Here is a 26,038-nt window from a genome sequence, read left to right on the forward strand (position 1 = left end):
AGTGCTGGTTTGGGAGCGTGACCGTTGTTTTTCCTTTCTATTGAATACGCTATTGTCCGGTTGAAATATTATCAATTATTAAGACAATAGACAACCTGAGGATTCATTTTAACATCATTTGACATGTTTCTACAAACTTTATCGGTACTATGAGGATGTCTTCAGACTAAGCTGTTTTGGCTCTGTGAGTGTTTTGTCCTCAGGTCGAACATGTCATGGAAAGTCAAGGAAAATGCAAGTTCAGAAAGACAGCGTAGTGAAGAAAGGTGAACATTAAAGGATCGCCCGAAAAGGGACTTGAACCCTGGACCCTCAGAATAAAAGTCTGATGCTCTACCGACTGAGATATCCGGGCTCTGCTTTTGCTTATTTTCATACACCTAACCCGCCGGGCAGAGGCACGTGCTGACGAGGGGGCATTGTCAGATGGTACATTTCCCCAGAGAACCAGGTCTTCATTCCAAATGATACAGTCAACGAAATCTGAACTAGGCATCCCCACCAAAAAACACATTGTACAAGACCTCGTGCCGCAAAGGTAGCGTGTCTGACTCCAGATCAGAAGGTTGTGTGTTCAAATCACGTCGTGGTCAGGGATTTTATGTGTGCAACTCTGCCTTCTTTACACAGCGAAGTCAATGAATCAGCAAAATAACCAATGTGGCTTTACAGAAACCACCAAACCAATGCTGCTTAAGATGACAATTGTCTCTCACAGAAGCATGGCACGCTGCAAATTCCTAAATAAGATGATGCTGTGTGATTGACAGACTTAAATCAGTCTTCAAACAGGGAGTTGAACTTCTTTTGGCTTGGAGGCAGTATTTCGGCATGTGGATGAGAAGCGTGCCCTGTTACTCAGGCCCAGAAGCTCGGATATGCATATAATTGGTAGATGTGGATATAAAACACTCTAAAGTTTCCAAAACTGTTAAAATCCTGTCTGTGAGTATAACAGAACTGATACGGCAGGCGAAAACCTGAGGAAAATCATTCCAGGAAGTGCGATTTTTTGTTTTGATGTGGGTAGTTTTCAATTGAATGCTTATTGAGTTTCTAATGGGTTCGGACCCAGATTGCAGTTCCTATGGCTTCCACTAGATGTCAACAGTCTTTAGACATTGTTTCAGGCTTCTTTTCTGAAAAATTACGAAGAACGAGACCTTTCTGTCAGTCCTTAGGAAGCATGCAGTGCTGGTTTGGGAGCGTGACCGTTGTTTTTCCTTTCTATTGAATACGCTATTGTCCGGTTGAAATATTATCAATTATTAAGACAATAGACACCCTGAGGATTCATTTTAACATCATTTGACATGTTTCTACAAACTTTATCGGTACTATGAGGATGTCTTCAGACTAAGCTGTTTTGGCTCTGTGAGTGTTTTGTCCTCAGGTCGAACATGTCATGGAAAGTCAAGGAAAATGCAAGTTCAGAAAGACAGCGTAGTGAAGAAAGGTGAACATTAAAGGATCGCCCGAAAAGGGACTTGAACCCTGGACCCTCAGAATAAAAGTCTGATGCTCTACCGACTGAGATATCCGGGCTCTGCTTTTGCTTATTTTCATACACCTAACCCGCCGGGCAGAGGCACGTGCTGACGAGGGGGCATTGTCAGATGGTACATTTCCCCAGAGAACCAGGTCTTCATTCCAAATGATACAGTCAACAAAATCTGAACTAGGCATCCCCTCCAAAAAACACATTGTACAAGACCTCGTGCCGCAAAGGTAGCGTGTCTGACTCCAGATCAGAAGGTTGTGTGTTCAAATCACGTCGTGGTCAGGGATTTTATGTGTGCAACTCTGCCTTCTTTACACAGCGAAGTCAATGAATCAGCACAAGAACCAATGTGGCTTTACAGAAACCACCAAACCAATGCTGCTTAAGATCACAATTGTCTCTCACAGAAGCATGGCACACTGCAAATTCCTAAATAAGATGATGCTGTGTGATTGACAGACTTAAATCAGTCTTCGAACAGGGAGTTGAACTTCTTTTGGCTTGGAGGCAGTATTTCGGGAAATATGGATGAGAAGCGTGCCCTGTTACTCAGGCCCAGAAGCTCGGATATGCATATAATTGGTAGATGTGGATATAAAACACTCTAAAGTTTCCAAAACTGTTAAAATCCTGTCTGTGAGTATAACAGAACTGATACGGCAGGCGAAAACCTGAGGAAAATCATTCCAGGAAGTGCGATTTTTTGTTTTGATGTGGGTAGTTTTCAATTGAATGCTTATTGAGTTTCTAATGGGTTCGGACCCAGATTGCAGTTCCTATGGCTTCCACTAGATGTCAACAGTCTTTAGACATTGTTTCAGGCTTCTTTTCTGAAAAATTACGAAGAACGAGACCTTTCTGTCAGTCCTTAGGAAGCATGCAGTGCTGGTTTGGGAGCGTGACCGTTGTTTTTCCTTTCTATTGAATACGCTATTGTCCGGTTGAAATATTATCAATTATTAAGACAATAGACAACCTGAGGATTCATTTTAACATCATTTGACATGTTTCTACAAACTTTATCGGTACTATGAGGATGTCTTCAGACTAAGCTGTTTTGACTCTGTGAGTGTTTTGTCCTCAGGTCGAACATGTCATGGAAAGTCAAGGAAAATGCAAGTTCAGAAAGACAGCGTAGTGAAGAAAGGTGAACATTAAAGGATCGCCCGAACAGGGACTTGAACCCTGGACCCTCAGATTCAAAGTCTGATGCTCTACCGACTGAGCTATCCGGGCTCTGCTTTTGCTTATTTTCATACACCTAACCCGCCGGGCAGAGGCACGTGCTGACGAGGGGGCATTGTCAGATGGTACATTTCCCCAGAGAACCAGGTCTTCATTCCAAATGATACAGTCAACGAAATCTGAACTAGGCATCCCCTCCAAAAAACACATTGTACAAGACCTCGTGCCGCAAAGGTAGCGTGTCTGACTCCTGATCAGAAGGTTGCGTGTTCAAATCACGTCGTGGTCAGGGATTTTATGTGTGCAACTCTGCCTTCTTTACACAGCGAAGTCAATGAATCAGCACAAGAACCAATGTGGCTTTACAGAAACCACCAAACCAATGCTGCTTAAGATCACAATTGTCTCTCACAGAAGCATGGCACACTGCAAATTCCTAAATAAGATGATGCTGTGTGATTGACAGACTTAAATCAGTCTTCGAACAGGGAGTTGAACTTCTTTTGGCTTGGAGGCAGTATTTTGGCATATGGATGAGAAGCGTGCCCTGTTACTCAGGCCCAGAAGCTCGGATATGCATATAATTGGTAGATGTGGATATAAAACACTCTAAAGTTTCCAAAACTGTTAAAATCCTGTCTGTGAGTATAACAGAACTGATACGGCAGGCGAAAACCTGAGGAAAATCATTCCAGGAAGTGCGATTTTATTTTGATGTGGGTAGTTTTCAATTGAATGCTTATTGAGTTTCTAATGGGTTCGGACCCAGATTGCAGTTCCTATGGCTTCCACTAGATGTCAACAGTCTTTAGACATTGTTTCAGGCTTCTTTTCTGAAAAATTACGAAGAACGAGACCTTTCTGTCAGTCCTTAGGAAGCATGCAGTGCTGGTTTGGGAGCGTGACCGTTGTTTTTCCTTTCTATTGAATACGCTATTGTCCGGTTGAAATATTATCAATTATTAAGACAATAGACACCCTGAGGATTCATTTTAACATCATTTGACATGTTTCTACAAACTTTATCGGTACTATGAGGATGTCTTCAGACTAAGCTGTTTTGGCTCTGTGAGTGTTTTGTCCTCAGGTCGAACATGTCATGGAAAGTCAAGGAAAATGCAAGTTCAGAAAGACAGCGTAGTGAAGAAAGGTGAACATTAAAGGATCGCCCGAAAAGGGACTTGAACCCTGGACCCTCAGAATAAAAGTCTGATGCTCTACCGACTGAGATATCCGGGCTCTGCTTTTGCTTATTTTCATACACCTAACCCGCCGGGCAGAGGCACGTGCTGACGAGGGGGCATTGTCAGATGGTACATTTCCCCAGAGAACCAGGTCTTCATTCCAAATGATACAGTCAACGAAATCTGAACTAGGCATCCCCTCCAAAAAACACATTGTACAAGACCTCGTGCCGCAAAGGTAGCGTGTCTGACTCCAGATCAGAAGGTTGTGTGTTCAAATCACGTCGTGGTCAGGGATTTTATGTGTGCAACTCTGCCTTCTTTACACAGCGAAGTCAATGAATCAGCACAAGAACCAATGTGGCTTTACAGAAACCACCAAACCAATGCTGCTTAAGATCACAATTGTCTCTCACAGAAGCATGGCACACTGCAAATTCCTAAATAAGATGATGCTGTGTGATTGACAGACTTAAATCAGTCTTCGAACAGGGAGTTGAACTTCTTTTGGCTTGGAGGCAGTATTTCGGGAAATATGGATGAGAAGCGTGCCCTGTTACTCAGGCCCAGAAGCTCGGATATGCATATAATTGGTAGATGTGGATATAAAACACTCTAAAGTTTCCAAAACTGTTAAAATCCTGTCTGTGAGTATAACAGAACTGATACGGCAGGCGAAAACCTGAGGAAAATCATTCCAGGAAGTGCGATTTTTTGTTTTGATGTGGGTAGTTTTCAATTGAATGCTTATTGAGTTTCTAATGGGTTCGGACCCAGATTGCAGTTCCTATGGCTTCCACTAGATGTCAACAGTCTTTAGACATTGTTTCAGGCTTCTTTTCTGAAAAATTACGAAGAACGAGACCTTTCTGTCAGTCCTTAGGAAGCATGCAGTGCTGGTTTGGGAGCGTGACCGTTGTTTTTCCTTTCTATTGAATACGCTATTGTCCGGTTGAAATATTATCAATTATTAAGACAATAGACAACCTGAGGATTCATTTTAACATCATTTGACATGTTTCTACAAACTTTATCGGTACTATGAGGATGTCTTCAGACTAAGCTGTTTTGGCTCTGTGAGTGTTTTGTCCTCAGGTCGAACATGTCATGGAAAGTCAAGGAAAATGCAAGTTCAGAAAGACAGCGTAGTGAAGAAAGGTGAACATTAAAGGATCGCCCGAAAAGGGACTTGAACCCTGGACCCTCAGAATAAAAGTCTGATGCTCTACCGACTGAGCTATCCGGGCTCTGCTTTTGCTTATTTTCATACACCTAACCCGCCGGGCAGAGGCACGTGCTGACGAGGGGGCATTGTCAGATGGTACATTTCCCCAGAGAACCAGGTCTTCATTCCAAATGATACAGTCAACGAAATCTGAACTAGGCATCCCCACCAAAAAACACATTGTACAAGACCTCGTGCCGCAAAGGTAGCGTGTCTGACTCCAGATCAGAAGGTTGTGTGTTCAAATCACGTCGTGGTCAGGGATTTTATGTGTGCAACTCTGCCTTCTTTACACAGCGAAGTCAATGAATCAGCAAAATAACCAATGTGGCTTTACAGAAACCACCAAACCAATGCTGCTTAAGATGACAATTGTCTCTCACAGAAGCATGGCACGCTGCAAATTCCTAAATAAGATGATGCTGTGTGATTGACAGACTTAAATCAGTCTTCGAACAGGGAGTTGAACTTCTTTTGGCTTGGAGGCAGTATTTCGGCATGTGGATGAGAAGCGTGCCCTGTTACTCAGGCCCAGAAGCTCGGATATGCATATAATTGGTAGATGTGGATATAAAACACTCTAAAGTTTCCAAAACTGTTAAAATCCTGTCTGTGAGTATAACAGAACTGATACGGCAGGCGAAAACCTGAGGAAAATCATTCCAGGAAGTGCGATTTTTTGTTTTGATGTGGGTAGTTTTCAATTGAATGCTTATTGAGTTTCTAATGGGTTCGGACCCAGATTGCAGTTCCTATGGCTTCCACTAGATGTCAACAGTCTTTAGACATTGTTTCAGGCTTCTTTTCTGAAAAATTACGAAGAACGAGACCTTTCTGTCAGTCCTTAGGAAGCATGCAGTGCTGGTTTGGGAGCGTGACCGTTGTTTTTCCTTTCTATTGAATACGCTATTGTCCGGTTGAAATATTATCAATTATTAAGACAATAGACAACCTGAGGATTCATTTTAACATCATTTGACATGTTTCTACAAACTTTATCGGTACTATGAGGATGTCTTCAGACTAAGCTGTTTTGACTCTGTGAGTGTTTTGTCCTCAGGTCGAACATGTCATGGAAAGTCAAGGAAAATGCAAGTTCAGAAAGACAGCGTAGTGAAGAAAGTGAACATTAAAGGATCGCCCGAACAGGGACTTGAACCCTGGACCCTCAGATTCAAAGTCTGATGCTCTACCGACTGAGCTATCCGGGCTCTGCTTTTGCTTATTTTCATACACCTAACCCGCCGGGCAGAGGCACGTGCTGACGAGGGGGCATTGTCAGATGGTACATTTCCCCAGAGAACCAGGTCTTCATTCCAAATGATACAGTCAACGAAATCTGAACTAGGCATCCCCTCCAAAAAACACATTGTACAAGACCTCGTGCCGCAAAGGTAGCGTGTCTGACTCCTGATCAGAAGGTTGCGTGTTCAAATCACGTCGTGGTCAGGGATTTTATGTGTGCAACTCTGCCTTCTTTACACAGCGAAGTCAATGAATCAGCACAAGAACCAATGTGGCTTTACAGAAACCACCAAACCAATGCTGCTTAAGATCACAATTGTCTCTCACAGAAGCATGGCACACTGCAAATTCCTAAATAAGATGATGCTGTGTGATTGACAGACTTAAATCAGTCTTCGAACAGGGAGTTGAACTTCTTTTGGCTTGGAGGCAGTATTTTGGCATATGGATGAGAAGCGTGCCCTGTTACTCAGGCCCAGAAGCTCGGATATGCATATAATTGGTAGATGTGGATATAAAACACTCTAAAGTTTCCAAAACTGTTAAAATCCTGTCTGTGAGTATAACAGAACTGATACGGCAGGCGAAAACCTGAGGAAAATCATTCCAGGAAGTGCGATTTTATTTTGATGTGGGTAGTTTTCAATTGAATGCTTATTGAGTTTCTAATGGGTTCGGACCCAGATTGCAGTTCCTATGGCTTCCACTAGATGTCAACAGTCTTTAGACATTGTTTCAGGCTTCTTTTCTGAAAAATTACGAAGAACGAGACCTTTCTGTCAGTCCTTAGGAAGCATGCAGTGCTGGTTTGGGAGCGTGACCGTTGTTTTTCCTTTCTATTGAATACGCTATTGTCCGGTTGAAATATTATCAATTATTAAGACAATAGACACCCTGAGGATTCATTTTAACATCATTTGACATGTTTCTACAAACTTTATCGGTACTATGAGGATGTCTTCAGACTAAGCTGTTTTGGCTCTGTGAGTGTTTTGTCCTCAGGTCGAACATGTCATGGAAAGTCAAGGAAAATGCAAGTTCAGAAAGACAGCGTAGTGAAGAAAGGTGAACATTAAAGGATCGCCCGAAAAGGGACTTGAACCCTGGACCCTCAGAATAAAAGTCTGATGCTCTACCGACTGAGATATCCGGGCTCTGCTTTTGCTTATTTTCATACACCTAACCCGCCGGGCAGAGGCACGTGCTGACGAGGGGGCATTGTCAGATGGTACATTTCCCCAGAGAACCAGGTCTTCATTCCAAATGATACAGTCAACGAAATCTGAACTAGGCATCCCCTCCAAAAAACACATTGTACAAGACCTCGTGCCGCAAAGGTAGCGTGTCTGACTCCAGATCAGAAGGTTGTGTGTTCAAATCACGTCGTGGTCAGGGATTTTATGTGTGCAACTCTGCCTTCTTTACACAGCGAAGTCAATGAATCAGCACAAGAACCAATGTGGCTTTACAGAAACCACCAAACCAATGCTGCTTAAGATCACAATTGTCTCTCACAGAAGCATGGCACACTGCAAATTCCTAAATAAGATGATGCTGTGTGATTGACAGACTTAAATCAGTCTTCGAACAGGGAGTTGAACTTCTTTTGGCTTGGAGGCAGTATTTCGGGAAATATGGATGAGAAGCGTGCCCTGTTACTCAGGCCCAGAAGCTCGGATATGCATATAATTGGTAGATGTGGATATAAAACACTCTAAAGTTTCCAAAACTGTTAAAATCCTGTCTGTGAGTATAACAGAACTGATACGGCAGGCGAAAACCTGAGGAAAATCATTCCAGGAAGTGCGATTTTTTGTTTTGATGTGGGTAGTTTTCAATTGAATGCTTATTGAGTTTCTAATGGGTTCGGACCCAGATTGCAGTTCCTATGGCTTCCACTAGATGTCAACAGTCTTTAGACATTGTTTCAGGCTTCTTTTCTGAAAAATTACGAAGAACGAGACCTTTCTGTCAGTCCTTAGGAAGCATGCAGTGCTGGTTTGGGAGCGTGACCGTTGTTTTTCCTTTCTATTGAATACGCTATTGTCCGGTTGAAATATTATCAATTATTAAGACAATAGACAACCTGAGGATTCATTTTAACATCATTTGACATGTTTCTACAAACTTTATCGGTACTATGAGGATGTCTTCAGACTAAGCTGTTTTGGCTCTGTGAGTGTTTTGTCCTCAGGTCGAACATGTCATGGAAAGTCAAGGAAAATGCAAGTTCAGAAAGACAGCGTAGTGAAGAAAGGTGAACATTAAAGGATCGCCCGAAAAGGGACTTGAACCCTGGACCCTCAGAATAAAAGTCTGATGCTCTACCGACTGAGCTATCCGGGCTCTGCTTTTGCTTATTTTCATACACCTAACCCGCCGGGCAGAGGCACGTGCTGACGAGGGGGCATTGTCAGATGGTACATTTCCCCAGAGAACCAGGTCTTCATTCCAAATGATACAGTCAACGAAATCTGAACTAGGCATCCCCACCAAAAAACACATTGTACAAGACCTCGTGCCGCAAAGGTAGCGTGTCTGACTCCAGATCAGAAGGTTGTGTGTTCAAATCACGTCGTGGTCAGGGATTTTATGTGTGCAACTCTGCCTTCTTTACACAGCGAAGTCAATGAATCAGCAAAATAACCAATGTGGCTTTACAGAAACCACCAAACCAATGCTGCTTAAGATGACAATTGTCTCTCACAGAAGCATGGCACGCTGCAAATTCCTAAATAAGATGATGCTGTGTGATTGACAGACTTAAATCAGTCTTCGAACAGGGAGTTGAACTTCTTTTGGCTTGGAGGCAGTATTTCGGCATGTGGATGAGAAGCGTGCCCTGTTACTCAGGCCCAGAAGCTCGGATATGCATATAATTGGTAGATGTGGATATAAAACACTCTAAAGTTTCCAAAACTGTTAAAATCCTGTCTGTGAGTATAACAGAACTGATACGGCAGGCGAAAACCTGAGGAAAATCATTCCAGGAAGTGCGATTTTTTTCTATGTGGGTAGTTTTCAATTGAATGCTTATTGAGTTTCTAATGGGTTCGGACCCAGATTGCAGTTCCTATGGCTTCCACTAGATGTCAACAGTCTTTAGACATTGTTTCAGGCTTCTTTTCTGAAAAATTACGAAGAACGAGACCTTTCTGTCAGTCCTTAGGAAGCATGCAGTGCTGGTTTGGGAGCGTGACCGTTGTTTTTCCTTTCTATTGAATACGCTATTGTCCGGTTGAAATATTATCAATTATTAAGACAATAGACACCCTGAGGATTCATTTTAACATCATTTGACATGTTTCTACAAACTTTATCGGTACTATGAGGATGTCTTCAGACTAAGCTGTTTTGGCTCTGTGAGTGTTTTGTCCTCAGGTCGAACATGTCATGGAAAGTCAAGGAAAATGCAAGTTCAGAAAGACAGCGTAGTGAAGAAAGGTGAACATTAAAGGATCGCCCGAAAAGGGACTTGAACCCTGGACCCTCAGAATAAAAGTCTGATGCTCTACCGACTGAGATATCCGGGCTCTGCTTTTGCTTATTTTCATACACCTAACCCGCCGGGCAGAGGCACGTGCTGACGAGGGGGCATTGTCAGATGGTACATTTCCCCAGAGAACCAGGTCTTCATTCCAAATGATACAGTCAACGAAATCTGAACTAGGCATCCCCTCCAAAAAACACATTGTACAAGACCTCGTGCCGCAAAGGTAGCGTGTCTGACTCCAGATCAGAAGGTTGTGTGTTCAAATCACGTCGTGGTCAGGGATTTTATGTGTGCAACTCTGCCTTCTTTACACAGCGAAGTCAATGAATCAGCACAAGAACCAATGTGGCTTTACAGAAACCACCAAACCAATGCTGCTTAAGATCACAATTGTCTCTCACAGAAGCATGGCACACTGCAAATTCCTAAATAAGATGATGCTGTGTGATTGACAGACTTAAATCAGTCTTCGAACAGGGAGTTGAACTTCTTTTGGCTTGGAGGCAGTATTTCGGGAAATATGGATGAGAAGCGTGCCCTGTTACTCAGGCCCAGAAGCTCGGATATGCATATAATTGGTAGATGTGGATATAAAACACTCTAAAGTTTCCAAAACTGTTAAAATCCTGTCTGTGAGTATAACAGAACTGATACGGCAGGCGAAAACCTGAGGAAAATCATTCCAGGAAGTGCGATTTTTTGTTTTGATGTGGGTAGTTTTCAATTGAATGCTTATTGAGTTTCTAATGGGTTCGGACCCAGATTGCAGTTCCTATGGCTTCCACTAGATGTCAACAGTCTTTAGACATTGTTTCAGGCTTCTTTTCTGAAAAATTACGAAGAACGAGACCTTTCTGTCAGTCCTTAGAAAGCATGCAGTGCTGGTTTGGGAGCGTGACCGTTGTTTTTCCTTTCTATTGAATACGCTATTGTCCGGTTGAAATATTATCAATTATTAAGACAATAGACAACCTGAGGATTCATTTTAACATCATTTGACATGTTTCTACAAACTTTATCGGTACTATGAGGATGTCTTCAGACTAAGCTGTTTTGACTCTGTGAGTGTTTTGTCCTCAGGTCGAACATGTCATGGAAAGTCAAGGAAAATGCAAGTTCAGAAAGACAGCGTAGTGAAGAAAGGTGAACATTAAAGGATCGCCCGAACAGGGACTTGAACCCTGGACCCTCAGATTCAAAGTCTGATGCTCTACCGACTGAGCTATCCGGGCTCTGCTTTTGCTTATTTTCATACACCTAACCCGCCGGGCAGAGGCACGTGCTGACGAGGGGGCATTGTCAGATGGTACATTTCCCCAGAGAACCAGGTCTTCATTCCAAATGATACAGTCAACGAAATCTGAACTAGGCATCCCCTCCAAAAAACACATTGTACAAGACCTCGTGCCGCAAAGGTAGCGTGTCTGACTCCAGATCAGAAGGTTGCGTGTTCAAATCACGTCGTGGTCAGGGATTTTATGTGTGCAACTCTGCCTTCTTTACACAGCGAAGTCAATGAATCAGCACAAGAACCAATGTGGCTTTACAGAAACCACCAAACCAATGCTGCTTAAGATCACAATTGTCTCTCACAGAAGCATGGCACACTGCAAATTCCTAAATAAGATGATGCTGTGTGATTGACAGACTTAAATCAGTCTTCGAACAGGGAGTTGAACTTCTTTTGGCTTGGAGGCAGTATTTCGGGAAATATGGATGAGAAGCGTGCCCTGTTACTCAGGCCCAGAAGCTCGGATATGCATATAATTGGTAGATGTGGATATAAAACACTCTAAAGTTTCCAAAACTGTTAAAATCCTGTCTGTGAGTATAACAGAACTGATACGGCAGGCGAAAACCTGAGGAAAATCATTCCAGGAAGTGCGATTTTTTGTTTTGATGTGGGTAGTTTTCAATTGAATGCTTATTGAGTTTCTAATGGGTTCGGACCCAGATTGCAGTTCCTATGGCTTCCACTAGATGTCAACAGTCTTTAGACATTGTTTCAGGCTTCTTTTCTGAAAAATTACGAAGAACGAGACCTTTCTGTCAGTCCTTAGGAAGCATGCAGTGCTGGTTTGGGAGCGTGACCGTTGTTTTTCCTTTCTATTGAATACGCTATTGTCCGGTTGAAATATTATCAATTATTAAGACAATAGACAACCTGAGGATTCATTTTAACATCATTTGACATGTTTCTACAAACTTTATCGGTACTATGAGGATGTCTTCAGACTAAGCTGTTTTGACTCTGTGAGTGTTTTGTCCTCAGGTCGAACATGTCATGGAAAGTCAAGGAAAATGCAAGTTCAGAAAGACAGCGTAGTGAAGAAAGGTGAACATTAAAGGATCGCCCGAACAGGGACTTGAACCCTGGACCCTCAGATTCAAAGTCTGATGCTCTACCGACTGAGCTATCCGGGCTCTGCTTTTGCTTATTTTCATACACCTAACCCGCCGGGCAGAGGCACGTGCTGACGAGGGGGCATTGTCAGATGGTACATTTCCCCAGAGAACCAGGTCTTCATTCCAAATGATACAGTCAACGAAATCTGAACTAGGCATCCCCTCCAAAAAACACATTGTACAAGACCTCGTGCCGCAAAGGTAGCGTGTCTGACTCCTGATCAGAAGGTTGCGTGTTCAAATCACGTCGTGGTCAGGGATTTTATGTGTGCAACTCTGCCTTCTTTACACAGCGAAGTCAATGAATCAGCACAAGAACCAATGTGGCTTTACAGAAACCACCAAACCAATGCTGCTTAAGATCACAATTGTCTCTCACAGAAGCATGGCACACTGCAAATTCCTAAATAAGATGATGCTGTGTGATTGACAGACTTAAATCAGTCTTCGAACAGGGAGTTGAACTTCTTTTGGCTTGGAGGCAGTATTTTGGCATATGGATGAGAAGCGTGCCCTGTTACTCAGGCCCAGAAGCTCGGATATGCATATAATTGGTAGATGTGGATATAAAACACTCTAAAGTTTCCAAAACTGTTAAAATCCTGTCTGTGAGTATAACAGAACTGATACGGCAGGCGAAAACCTGAGGAAAATCATTCCAGGAAGTGCGATTTTATTTTGATGTGGGTAGTTTTCAATTGAATGCTTATTGAGTTTCTAATGGGTTCGGACCCAGATTGCAGTTCCTATGGCTTCCACTAGATGTCAACAGTCTTTAGACATTGTTTCAGGCTTCTTTTCTGAAAAATTACGAAGAACGAGACCTTTCTGTCAGTCCTTAGGAAGCATGCAGTGCTGGTTTGGGAGCGTGACCGTTGTTTTTCCTTTCTATTGAATACGCTATTGTCCGGTTGAAATATTATCAATTATTAAGACAATAGACACCCTGAGGATTCATTTTAACATCATTTGACATGTTTCTACAAACTTTATCGGTACTATGAGGATGTCTTCAGACTAAGCTGTTTTGGCTCTGTGAGTGTTTTGTCCTCAGGTCGAACATGTCATGGAAAGTCAAGGAAAATGCAAGTTCAGAAAGACAGCGTAGTGAAGAAAGGTGAACATTAAAGGATCGCCCGAAAAGGGACTTGAACCCTGGACCCTCAGAATAAAAGTCTGATGCTCTACCGACTGAGATATCCGGGCTCTGCTTTTGCTTATTTTCATACACCTAACCCGCCGGGCAGAGGCACGTGCTGACGAGGGGGCATTGTCAGATGGTACATTTCCCCAGAGAACCAGGTCTTCATTCCAAATGATACAGTCAACGAAATCTGAACTAGGCATCCCCTCCAAAAAACACATTGTACAAGACCTCGTGCCGCAAAGGTAGCGTGTCTGACTCCAGATCAGAAGGTTGTGTGTTCAAATCACGTCGTGGTCAGGGATTTTATGTGTGCAACTCTGCCTTCTTTACACAGCGAAGTCAATGAATCAGCACAAGAACCAATGTGGCTTTACAGAAACCACCAAACCAATGCTGCTTAAGATCACAATTGTCTCTCACAGAAGCATGGCACACTGCAAATTCCTAAATAAGATGATGCTGTGTGATTGACAGACTTAAATCAGTCTTCGAACAGGGAGTTGAACTTCTTTTGGCTTGGAGGCAGTATTTCGGGAAATATGGATGAGAAGCGTGCCCTGTTACTCAGGCCCAGAAGCTCGGATATGCATATAATTGGTAGATGTGGATATAAAACACTCTAAAGTTTCCAAAACTGTTAAAATCCTGTCTGTGAGTATAACAGAACTGATACGGCAGGCGAAAACCTGAGGAAAATCATTCCAGGAAGTGCGATTTTTTGTTTTGATGTGGGTAGTTTTCAATTGAATGCTTATTGAGTTTCTAATGGGTTCGGACCCAGATTGCAGTTCCTATGGCTTCCACTAGATGTCAACAGTCTTTAGACATTGTTTCAGGCTTCTTTTCTGAAAAATTACGAAGAACGAGACCTTTCTGTCAGTCCTTAGGAAGCATGCAGTGCTGGTTTGGGAGCGTGACCGTTGTTTTTCCTTTCTATTGAATACGCTATTGTCCGGTTGAAATATTATCAATTATTAAGACAATAGACAACCTGAGGATTCATTTTAACATCATTTGACATGTTTCTACAAACTTTATCGGTACTATGAGGATGTCTTCAGACTAAGCTGTTTTGGCTCTGTGAGTGTTTTGTCCTCAGGTCGAACATGTCATGGAAAGTCAAGGAAAATGCAAGTTCAGAAAGACAGCGTAGTGAAGAAAGGTGAACATTAAAGGATCGCCCGAAAAGGGACTTGAACCCTGGACCCTCAGAATAAAAGTCTGATGCTCTACCGACTGAGCTATCCGGGCTCTGCTTTTGCTTATTTTCATACACCTAACCCGCCGGGCAGAGGCACGTGCTGACGAGGGGGCATTGTCAGATGGTACATTTCCCCAGAGAACCAGGTCTTCATTCCAAATGATACAGTCAACGAAATCTGAACTAGGCATCCCCACCAAAAAACACATTGTACAAGACCTCGTGCCGCAAAGGTAGCGTGTCTGACTCCAGATCAGAAGGTTGTGTGTTCAAATCACGTCGTGGTCAGGGATTTTATGTGTGCAACTCTGCCTTCTTTACACAGCGAAGTCAATGAATCAGCAAAATAACCAATGTGGCTTTACAGAAACCACCAAACCAATGCTGCTTAAGATGACAATTGTCTCTCACAGAAGCATGGCACGCTGCAAATTCCTAAATAAGATGATGCTGTGTGATTGACAGACTTAAATCAGTCTTCGAACAGGGAGTTGAACTTCTTTTGGCTTGGAGGCAGTATTTCGGCATGTGGATGAGAAGCGTGCCCTGTTACTCAGGCCCAGAAGCTCGGATATGCATATAATTGGTAGATGTGGATATAAAACACTCTAAAGTTTCCAAAACTGTTAAAATCCTGTCTGTGAGTATAACAGAACTGATACGGCAGGCGAAAACCTGAGGAAAATCATTCCAGGAAGTGCGATTTTTTGTTTTGATGTGGGTAGTTTTCAATTGAATGCTTATTGAGTTTCTAATGGGTTCGGACCCAGATTGCAGTTCCTATGGCTTCCACTAGATGTCAACAGTCTTTAGACATTGTTTCAGGCTTCTTTTCTGAAAAATTACGAAGAACGAGACCTTTCTGTCAGTCCTTAGGAAGCATGCAGTGCTGATTTGGGAGCGTGACCGTTGTTTTTCCTTTCTATTGAATACGCTATTGTCCGGTTGAAATATTATCAATTATTAAGACAATAGACAACCTGAGGATTCATTTTAACATCATTTGACATGTTTCTACAAACTTTATCGGTACTATGAGGATGTCTTCAGACTAAGCTGTTTTGGCTCTGTGAGTGTTTTGTCCTCAGGTCGAACATGTCATGGAAAGTCAAGGAAAATGCAAGTTCAGAAAGACAGCGTAGTGAAGAAAGGTGAACATTAAAGGATCGCCCGAAAAGGGACTTGAACCCTGGACCCTCAGAATAAAAGTCTGATGCTCTACCGACTGAGCTATCCGGGCTCTGCTTTTGCTTATTTTCATACACCTAACCCGCCGGGCAGAGGCACGTGCTGACGAGGGGGCATTGTCAGATGGTACATTTCCCTAGAGAACCAGATCTTCATTCCAAATGATACAGTCAACGAAATCTGAACTAGGCATCCCCTCCAAAAAACACATTGTACAAGACCTCGTGCCGCAAAGGTAGCGTGTCTGACTCCAGATCAGAAGGTTGTGTGTTCAAATCACGTCGTGGTCAGGGATTTTATGTGTGCAACTCTGCCTTCTTTACACAGCGAAGTCAATGATTCAGCACAAGAACCAATGTGGCTTTACAGAAACCACCAAACCAATGCTGCTTAAGATCACAATTGTCTCTCACAGAAGCATGGCACACTGCAAATTCCTAAATAAGATGATGCTGTGTGATTGACAGACTTAAATCAGTCTTCGAACAGGGAGTTGAACTTCTTCTGGCTTGGAGGCAGTATTTCGGGAAATATGGATGAGAAGCGTGCCCTGTTACTCAGGCCCAGAAGCTCGGATATGCATATAATTGGTAGATGTGGATATAAAACACTCTAAAGTTTCCAAAACTGTTAAAATCCTGTCTGTGAGTATAACAGAACTGATACGGCAGGCGAAAACCTGAGGAAAATCATTCCAGGAAGTGCGATTTTTTGTTTTGATGTGGGTAGTTTTCAATTGAATGCTTATTGAGTTTCTAATGGGTTCGGACCCAGATTGCAGTTCCTATGGCTTCCACTAGATGTCAACAGTCTTTAGACATTGTTTCAGGCTTCTTTTCTGAAAAATTACGAAGAACGAGACCTTTCTGTCAGTCCTTAGGAAGCATGCAGTGCTGGTTTGGGAGCGTGACCGTTGTTTTTCCTTTCTATTGAATACGCTATTGTCCGGTTGAAATATTATCAATTATTAAGACAATAGACAACCTGAGGATTCATTTTAACATCATTTGACATGTTTCTACAAACTTTATCGGTACTATGAGGATGTCTTCAGACTAAGCTGTTTTGGCTCTGTGAGTGTTTTGTCCTCAGGTCGAACATGTCATGGAAAGTCAAGGAAAATGCAAGTTCAGAAAGACAGCGTAGTGAAGAAAGGTGAACATTAAAGGATCGCCCGAAAAGGGACTTGAACCCTGGACCCTCAGAATAAAAGTCTGATGCTCTACCGACTGAGCTATCCGGGATCTGCTTTTGCTTATTTTCATACACCTAACCCGCCGGGCAGAGGCACGTGCTGACGAGGGGGCATTGTCAGATGGTACATTTCCCCAGAGAACCAGGTCTTCATTCCAAATGATACAGTCAACGAAATCTGAACTAGGCATCCCCTCCAAAAAACACATTGTACAAGACCTCGTGCCGCAAAGGTAGCGTGTCTGACTCCAGATCAGAAGGTTGTGTGTTCAAATCACGTCGTGGTCAGGGATTTTATGTGTGCAACTCTGCCTTCTTTACACAGCGAAGTCAATGAATCAGCAAAAGAACCAATGTGGCTTTACAGAAACCACCAAACCAATGCTGCTTAAGATCACAATTGTCTCTCACAGAAGCATGGCACGCTGCAAATTCCTAAATAAGATGATGCTGTGTGATTGACAGACTTAAATCAGTCTTCGAACAGGGAGTTGAACTTCTTTTGGCTTGGAGGCAGTATTTCGGGAAATATGGATGAGAAGCGTGCCCTGTTACTCAGGCCCAGAAGCTCGGATATGCATATAATTGGTAGATGTGGATATAAAACACTCTAAAGTTTCCAAAACTGTTAAAATCCTGTCTGTGAGTATAACAGAACTGATACGGCAGGCGAAAACCCGAGGAAAATCATTCCAGGAAGTGCGATTTTTTTTTGATGTGGGTAGTTTTCAATTGAATGCTTATTGAGTTTCTAATGGGTTCGGACCCAGATTGCAGTTCCTATGGCTTCCACTAGATGTCAACAGTCTTTAGACATTGTTTCAGGCTTCTTTTCTGAAAAATTACGAAGAACGAGACCTTTCTGTCAGTCCTTAGGAAGCATGCAGTGCTGGTTTGGGAGCGTGACCGTTGTTTTTCCTTTCTATTGAATACGCTATTGTCCGGTTGAAATATTATCAATTATTAAGACAATAGACAACCTGAGGATTCATTTTAACATCATTTGACATGTTTCTACAAACTTTATCGGTACTATGAGGATGTCTTCAGACTAAGCTGTTTTGGCTCTGTGAGTGTTTTGTCCTCAGGTCGAACATGTCATGGAAAGTCAAGGAAAATGCAAGTTCAGAAAGACAGCGTAGTGAAGAAAGGTGAACATTAAAGGATCGCCCGAAAAGGGACTTGAACCCTGGACCCTCAGAATAAAAGTCTGATGCTCTACCGACTGAGCTATCCGGGCTCTGCTTTTGCTTATTTTCATACACCTAACCCGCCGGGCAGAGGCACGTGCTGACGAGGGGGCATTGTCAGATGGTACATTTCCCCAGAGAACCAGGTCTTCATTCCAAATGATACAGTCAACGAAATCTGAACTAGGCATCCCCACCAAAAAACACATTGTACAAGACCTCGTGCCGCAAAGGTAGCGTGTCTGACTCCAGATCAGAAGGTTGTGTGTTCAAATCACGTCGTGGTCAGGGATTTTATGTGTGCAACTCTGCCTTCTTTACACAGCGAAGTCAATGAATCAGCAAAATAACCAATGTGGCTTTACAGAAACCACCAAACCAATGCTGCTTAAGATGACAATTGTCTCTCACAGAAGCATGGCACGCTGCAAATTCCTAAATAAGATGATGCTGTGTGATTGACAGACTTAAATCAGTCTTCGAACAGGGAGTTGAACTTCTTTTGGCTTGGAGGCAGTATTTCGGCATGTGGATGAGAAGCGTGCCCTGTTACTCAGGCCCAGAAGCTCGGATATGCATATAATTGGTAGATGTGGATATAAAACACTCTAAAGTTTCCAAAACTGTTAAAATCCTGTCTGTGAGTATAACAGAACTGATACGGCAGGCGAAAACCTGAGGAAAATCATTCCAGGAAGTGCGATTTTTTGTTTTGATGTGGGTAGTTTTCAATTGAATGCTTATTGAGTTTCTAATGGGTTCGGACCCAGATTGCAGTTCCTATGGCTTCCACTAGATGTCAACAGTCTTTAGACATTGTTTCAGGCTTCTTTTCTGAAAAATTACGAAGAACGAGACCTTTCTGTCAGTCCTTAGGAAGCATGCAGTGCTGATTTGGGAGCGTGACCGTTGTTTTTCCTTTCTATTGAATACGCTATTGTCCGGTTGAAATATTATCAATTATTAAGACAATAGACAACCTGAGGATTCATTTTAACATCATTTGACATGTTTCTACAAACTTTATCGGTACTATGAGGATGTCTTCAGACTAAGCTGTTTTGGCTCTGTGAGTGTTTTGTCCTCAGGTCGAACATGTCATGGAAAGTCAAGGAAAATGCAAGTTCAGAAAGACAGCGTAGTGAAGAAAGGTGAACATTAAAGGATCGCCCGAAAAGGGACTTGAACCCTGGACCCTCAGAATAAAAGTCTGATGCTCTACCGACTGAGCTATCCGGGCTCTGCTTTTGCTTATTTTCATACACCTAACCCGCCGGGCAGAGGCACGTGCTGACGAGGGGGCATTGTCAGATGGTACATTTCCCTAGAGAACCAGATCTTCATTCCAAATGATACAGTCAACGAAATCTGAACTAGGCATCCCCTCCAAAAAACACATTGTACAAGACCTCGTGCCGCAAAGGTAGCGTGTCTGACTCCAGATCAGAAGGTTGTGTGTTCAAATCACGTCGTGGTCAGGGATTTTATGTGTGCAACTCTGCCTTCTTTACACAGCGAAGTCAATGATTCAGCACAAGAACCAATGTGGCTTTACAGAAACCACCAAACCAATGCTGCTTAAGATCACAATTGTCTCTCACAGAAGCATGGCACACTGCAAATTCCTAAATAAGATGATGCTGTGTGATTGACAGACTTAAATCAGTCTTCGAACAGGGAGTTGAACTTCTTCTGGCTTGGAGGCAGTATTTCGGGAAATATGGATGAGAAGCGTGCCCTGTTACTCAGGCCCAGAAGCTCGGATATGCATATAATTGGTAGATGTGGATATAAAACACTCTAAAGTTTCCAAAACTGTTAAAATCCTGTCTGTGAGTATAACAGAACTGATACGGCAGGTGAAAACCTGAGGAAAATCATTCCAGGAAGTGCGATTTTTTGTTTTGATGTGGGTAGTTTTCAATTGAATGCTTATTGAGTTTCTAATGGGTTCGGACCCAGATTGCAGTTCCTATGGCTTCCACTAGATGTCAACAGTCTTTAGACATTGTTTCAGGCTTCTTTTCTGAAAAATTACGAAGAACGAGACCTTTCTGTCAGTCCTTAGGAAGCATGCAGTGCTGGTTTGGGAGCGTGACCGTTGTTTTTCCTTTCTATTGAATACGCTATTGTCCGGTTGAAATATTATCAATTATTAAGACAATAGACAACCTGAGGATTCATTTTAACATCATTTGACATGTTTCTACAAACTTTATCGGTACTATGAGGATGTCTTCAGACTAAGCTGTTTTGGCTCTGTGAGTGTTTTGTCCTCAGGTCGAACATGTCATGGAAAGTCAAGGAAAATGCAAGTTCAGAAAGACAGCGTAGTGAAGAAAGGTGAACATTAAAGGATCGCCCGAAAAGGGACTTGAACCCTGGACCCTCAGAATAAAAGTCTGATGCTCTACCGACTGAGCTATCCGGGATCTGCTTTTGCTTATTTTCATACACCTAACCCGCCGGGCAGAGGCACGTGCTGACGAGGGGGCATTGTCAGATGGTACATTTCCCCAGAGAACCAGGTCTTCATTCCAAATGATACAGTCAACGAAATCTGAACTAGGCATCCCCTCCAAAAAACACATTGTACAAGACCTCGTGCCGCAAAGGTAGCGTGTCTGACTCCAGATCAGAAGGTTGTGTGTTCAAATCACGTCGTGGTCAGGGATTTTATGTGTGCAACTCTGCCTTCTTTACACAGCGAAGTCAATGAATCAGCAAAAGAACCAATGTGGCTTTACAGAAACCACCAAACCAATGCTGCTTAAGATCACAATTGTCTCTCACAGAAGCATGGCACGCTGCAAATTCCTAAATAAGATGATGCTGTGTGATTGACAGACTTAAATCAGTCTTCGAACAGGGAGTTGAACTTCTTTTGGCTTGGAGGCAGTATTTCGGGAAATATGGATGAGAAGCGTGCCCTGTTACTCAGGCCCAGAAGCTCGGATATGCATATAATTGGTAGATGTGGATATAAAACACTCTAAAGTTTCCAAAACTGTTAAAATCCTGTCTGTGAGTATAACAGAACTGATACGGCAGGCGAAAACCCGAGGAAAATCATTCCAGGAAGTGCGATTTTTTTTTGATGTGGGTAGTTTTCAATTGAATGCTTATTGAGTTTCTAATGGGTTCACCCCCAGATTGCAGTTCCTATGGCTTCCACTAGATGTCAACAGTCTTTAGACATTGTTTCAGGCTTCTTTTCTGAAAAATTACGAAGAACGAGACCTTTCTGTCAGTCCTTAGGAAGCATGCAGTGCTGGTTTGGGAGCGTGACCGTTGTTTTTCCTTTCTATTGAATACGCTATTGTCCGGTTGAAATATTATCAATTATTAAGACAATAGACAACCTGAGGATTCATTTTAACATCATTTGACATGTTTCTATAAACTTTATCGGTACTATGAGGATGTCTTCAGACTAAGCTGTTTTGGCTCTGTGAGTGTTTTGTCCTCAGGTCGAACATGTCATGGAAAGTCAAGGAAAATGCAAGTTCAGAAAGACAGCGTAGTGAAGAAAGGTGAACATTAAAGGATCGCCCGAACAGGGACTTGAACCCTGGACCCTCAGATTAAAAGTCTGATGCTCTACCGACTGAGCTATCCGGGCTCTGCTTTTACTTATTTTCATACACCTAACCCGCCGGGCAGTGGCACGTGCTGACGAGGGGGCATTGTCAGATGGTACATTTCCCCAGAGAACCAGGTCTTCATTCCAAATGATACAGTCAACGAAATCTGAACTAGGCATCCCCTCCAAAAAACACATTGTACAAGACCTTGTGCCGCAAAGGTAGCGTGTCTGACTCCAGATCAGAAGGTTGCGTGTTCAAATCACGTCGTGGTCAGGGATTTTATGTGTGCAACTCTGCCTTCTTTACACAGCGAAGTCAATGAATCAGCACAAGGACCAATGTGGCTTTACAGAAACCACCAAACCAATGCTGCTTAAGATCACAATTGTCTCTCACAGAAGCATGGCACACTGCAAATTCCTAAATAAGATGATGCTGTGTGATTGACAGACTTAAATCAGTCTTCGAACAGGGAGTTGAACTTCTTCTGGCTTGGAGGCAGTATTTCGGGAAATATGGATGAGAAGCGTGCCCTGTTACTCAGGCCCAGAAGCTCGGATATGCATATAATTGGTAGATGTGGATATAAAACACTCTAAAGTTTCCAAAACTGTTAAAATCCTGTCTGTGAGTATAACAGAACTGATACGGCAGGCGAAAACCTGAGGAAAATCATTCCAGGAAGTGCGATTTTTTGTTTTGATGTGGGTAGTTTTCAATTGAATGCTTATTGAGTTTCTAATGGGTTCGGACCCAGATTGCAGTTCCTATGGCTTCCACTAGATGTCAACAGTCTTTAGACATTGTTTCAGGCTTCTTTTCTGAAAAATTACGAAGAACGAGACCTTTCTGTCAGTCCTTAGGAAGCATGCAGTGCTGGTTTGGGAGCGTGACCGTTGTTTTTCCTTTCTATTGAATACGCTATTGTCCGGTTGAAATATTATCAATTATTAAGACAATAGACAACCTGAGGATTCATTTTAACATCATTTGACATGTTTCTACAAACTTTATCGGTACTATGAGGATGTCTTCAGACTAAGCTGTTTTGGCTCTGTGAGTGTTTTGTCCTCAGGTCGAACATGTCATGGAAAGTCAAGGAAAATGCAAGTTCAGAAAGACAGCGTAGTGAAGAAAGGTGAACATTAAAGGATCGCCCGAAAAGGGACTTGAACCCTGGACCCTCAGAATAAAAGTCTGATGCTCTACCGACTGAGCTATCCGGGATCTGCTTTTGCTTATTTTCATACACCTAACCCGCCGGGCAGAGGCACGTGCTGACGAGGGGGCATTGTCAGATGGTACATTTCCCCAGAGAACCAGGTCTTCATTCCAAATGATACAGTCAACGAAATCTGAACTAGGCATCCCCTCCAAAAAACACATTGTACAAGACCTCGTGCCGCAAAGGTAGCGTGTCTGACTCCAGATCAGAAGGTTGTGTGTTCAAATCACGTCGTGGTCAGGGATTTTATGTGTGCAACTCTGCCTTCTTTACACAGCGAAGTCAATGAATCAGCAAAAGAACCAATGTGGCTTTACAGAAACCACCAAACCAATGCTGCTTAAGATCACAATTGTCTCTCACAGAAGCATGGCACGCTGCAAATTCCTAAATAAGATGATGCTGTGTGATTGACAGACTTAAATCAGTCTTCGAACAGGGAGTTGAACTTCTTTTGGCTTGGAGGCAGTATTTCGGGAAATATGGATGAGAAGCGTGCCCTGTTACTCAGGCCCAGAAGCTCGGATATGCATATAATTGGTAGATGTGGATATAAAACACTCTAAAGTTTCCAAAACTGTTAAAATCCTGTCTGTGAGTATAACAGAACTGATACGGCAGGCGAAAACCCGAGGAAAATCATTCCAGGAAGTGCGATTTTTTTTTGATGTGGGTAGTTTTCAATTGAATGCTTATTGAGTTTCTAATGGGTTCACCCCCAGATTGCAGTTCCTATGGCTTCCACTAGATGTCAACAGTCTTTAGACATTGTTTCAGGCTTCTTTTCTGAAAAATTACGAAGAACGAGACCTTTCTGTCAGTCCTTAGGAAGCATGCAGTGCTGGTTTGGGAGCGTGACCGTTGTTTTTCCTTTCTATTGAATACGCTATTGTCCGGTTGAAATATTATCAATTATTAAGACAATAGACAACCTGAGGATTCATTTTAACATCATTTGACATGTTTCTACAAACTTTATCGGTACTATGAGGATGTCTTCAGACTAAGCTGTTTTGGCTCTGTGAGTGTTTTGTCCTCAGGTCGAACATGTCATGGAAAGTCAAGGAAAATGCAAGTTCAGAAAGACAGCGTAGTGAAGAAAGGTGAACATTAAAGGATCGCCCGAACAGGGACTTGAACCCTGGACCCTCAGATTAAAAGTCTGATGCTCTACCGACTGAGCTATCCGGGCTCTGCTTTTACTTATTTTCATACACCTAACCCGCCGGGCAGTGGCACGTGCTGACGAGGGGGCATTGTCAGATGGTACATTTCCCCAGAGAACCAGGTCTTCATTCCAAATGATACAGTCAACGAAATCTGAACTAGGCATCCCCTCCAAAAAACACATTGTACAAGACCTTGTGCCGCAAAGGTAGCGTGTCTGACTCCAGATCAGAAGGTTGCGTGTTCAAATCACGTCGTGGTCAGGGATTTTATGTGTGCAACTCTGCCTTCTTTACACAGCGAAGTCAATGAATCAGCACAAGGACCAATGTGGCTTTACAGAAACCACCAAACCAATGCTGCTTAAGATCACAATTGTCTCTCACAGAAGCATGGCACACTGCAAATTCCTAAATAAGATGATGCTGTGTGATTGACAGACTTAAATCAGTCTTCGAACAGGGAGTTGAACTTCTTTTGGCTTGGAGGCAGTATTTCGGGAAATATGGATGAGAAGCGTGCCCTGTTACTCAGGCCCAGACGCTCGGATATGCATATAATTGGTAGATGTGGATATAAAACACTCTAAAGTTTCCAAAACTGTTAAAATCCTGTCTGTGAGTATAACAGAACTGATACGGCAGGCGAAAACCTGAGGAAAATCATTCCAGGAAGTGCGATTTTTTTTTGATGTGGGTAGTTTTCAATTGAATGCTTATTGAGTTTCTAATGGGTTCGGACCCAGATTGCAGTTCCTATGGCTTCCACTAGATGTCAACAGTCTTTAGACATTGTTTCAGGCTTCTTTTCTGAAAAATTACGAAGAACGAGACCTTTCTGTCAGTGCTTAGGAAGCATGCAGTGCTGGTTTGGGAGCGTGACCGTTGTTTTTCCTTTCTATTGAATACGCTATTGTCCGGTTGAAATATTATCAATTATTAAGACAATAGACAACCTGAGGATTCATTTTAACATCATTTGACATGTTTCTACAAACTTTATCGGTACTATGAGGATGTCTTCAGACTAAGCTGTTTTGGCTCTGTGAGTGTTTTGTCCTCAGGTCGAACATGTCATGGAAAGTCAAGGAAAATGCAAGTTCAGAAAGACAGCGTAGTGAAGAAAGGTGAACATTAAAGGATCGCCCGAACAGGGACTTGAACCCTGGACCCTCAGATTAAAAGTCTGATGCTCTACCGACTGAGCTATCCGGGCTCTGCTTTTGCTTATTTTCATACACCTAACCCGCCGGGCAGTGGCACGTGCTGACGAGGGGGCATTGTCAGATGGTACATTTCCCCAGAGAACCAGGTCTTCATTCCAAATGATACAGTCAACGAAATCTGAACTAGGCATCCCCTCCAAAAAACACATTGTACAAGACCTTGTGCCGCAAAGGTAGCGTGTCTGACTCCAGATTGAAAGGTTGCGTGTTCAAATCACGTCGTGGTCAGGGATTTTATGTGTGCAACTCTGCCTTCTTTACACAGCGAAGTCAATGAATCAGCACAAGGACCAATGTGGCTTTACAGAAACCACCAAACCAATGCTGCTTAAGATCACAATTGTCTCTCACAGAAGCATGGCACACTGCAAATTCCTAAATAAGATGATGCTGTGTGATTGACAGACTTAAATCAGTCTTCGAACAGGGAGTTGAACTTCTTTTGGCTTGGAGGCAGTATTTCGGGAAATATGGATGAGAAGCGTGCCCTGTTACTCAGGCCCAGACGCTCGGATATGCATATAATTCGTAGATGTGGATATAAAACACTCTAAAGTTTCCAAAACTGTTAAAATCCTGTCTGTGAGTATAACAGAACTGATACAGCAGGCGAAAACCTGAGGAAAATCATTCCAGGAAGTGCGATTTTTTTTTGATGTGGGTAGTTTTCAATTG

The 26,038-nt window shown here is 42.7% G+C and overlaps 7 non-coding genes across 7 annotated transcripts; all 7 read right to left on the reverse strand.

Moving 5' to 3' along the window:
• Positions 1-2,664: 2,664 nt before the first annotated feature.
• trnaq-uug (transfer RNA glutamine (anticodon UUG)) lies at positions 2,665-2,737 on the reverse strand. Its single transcript has one exon. It is a non-coding gene; the product is annotated as a tRNA-Gln (tRNA).
• A 3,496-nt stretch (positions 2,738-6,233) lies between these two features.
• On the reverse strand, positions 6,234-6,306 carry trnaq-uug (transfer RNA glutamine (anticodon UUG)). The gene has a single exon. It is a non-coding gene; the product is annotated as a tRNA-Gln (tRNA).
• A 4,686-nt stretch (positions 6,307-10,992) lies between these two features.
• On the reverse strand, positions 10,993-11,065 carry trnaq-uug (transfer RNA glutamine (anticodon UUG)). Its single transcript has one exon. It is a non-coding gene; the product is annotated as a tRNA-Gln (tRNA).
• Positions 11,066-12,184: 1,119 nt separating this feature from the next.
• Positions 12,185-12,257, reverse strand: trnaq-uug (transfer RNA glutamine (anticodon UUG)). Its single transcript has one exon. It is a non-coding gene; the product is annotated as a tRNA-Gln (tRNA).
• A 9,451-nt stretch (positions 12,258-21,708) lies between these two features.
• trnak-uuu (transfer RNA lysine (anticodon UUU)) lies at positions 21,709-21,781 on the reverse strand. Its single transcript has one exon. It is a non-coding gene; the product is annotated as a tRNA-Lys (tRNA).
• A 2,309-nt stretch (positions 21,782-24,090) lies between these two features.
• On the reverse strand, positions 24,091-24,163 carry trnak-uuu (transfer RNA lysine (anticodon UUU)). The gene has a single exon. It is a non-coding gene; the product is annotated as a tRNA-Lys (tRNA).
• Positions 24,164-25,280: 1,117 nt separating this feature from the next.
• Positions 25,281-25,353, reverse strand: trnak-uuu (transfer RNA lysine (anticodon UUU)). The gene has a single exon. It is a non-coding gene; the product is annotated as a tRNA-Lys (tRNA).
• Between the last annotated feature and the right edge of the window lie 685 nt (positions 25,354-26,038).

Source organism: Oncorhynchus mykiss, chromosome 16, assembly GCF_057628025.1.
Source record: "Oncorhynchus mykiss isolate SJ-2025 chromosome 16, ASM5762802v1, whole genome shotgun sequence".
Classification (NCBI taxonomy): domain Eukaryota; kingdom Metazoa; phylum Chordata; class Actinopteri; order Salmoniformes; family Salmonidae; genus Oncorhynchus; species Oncorhynchus mykiss.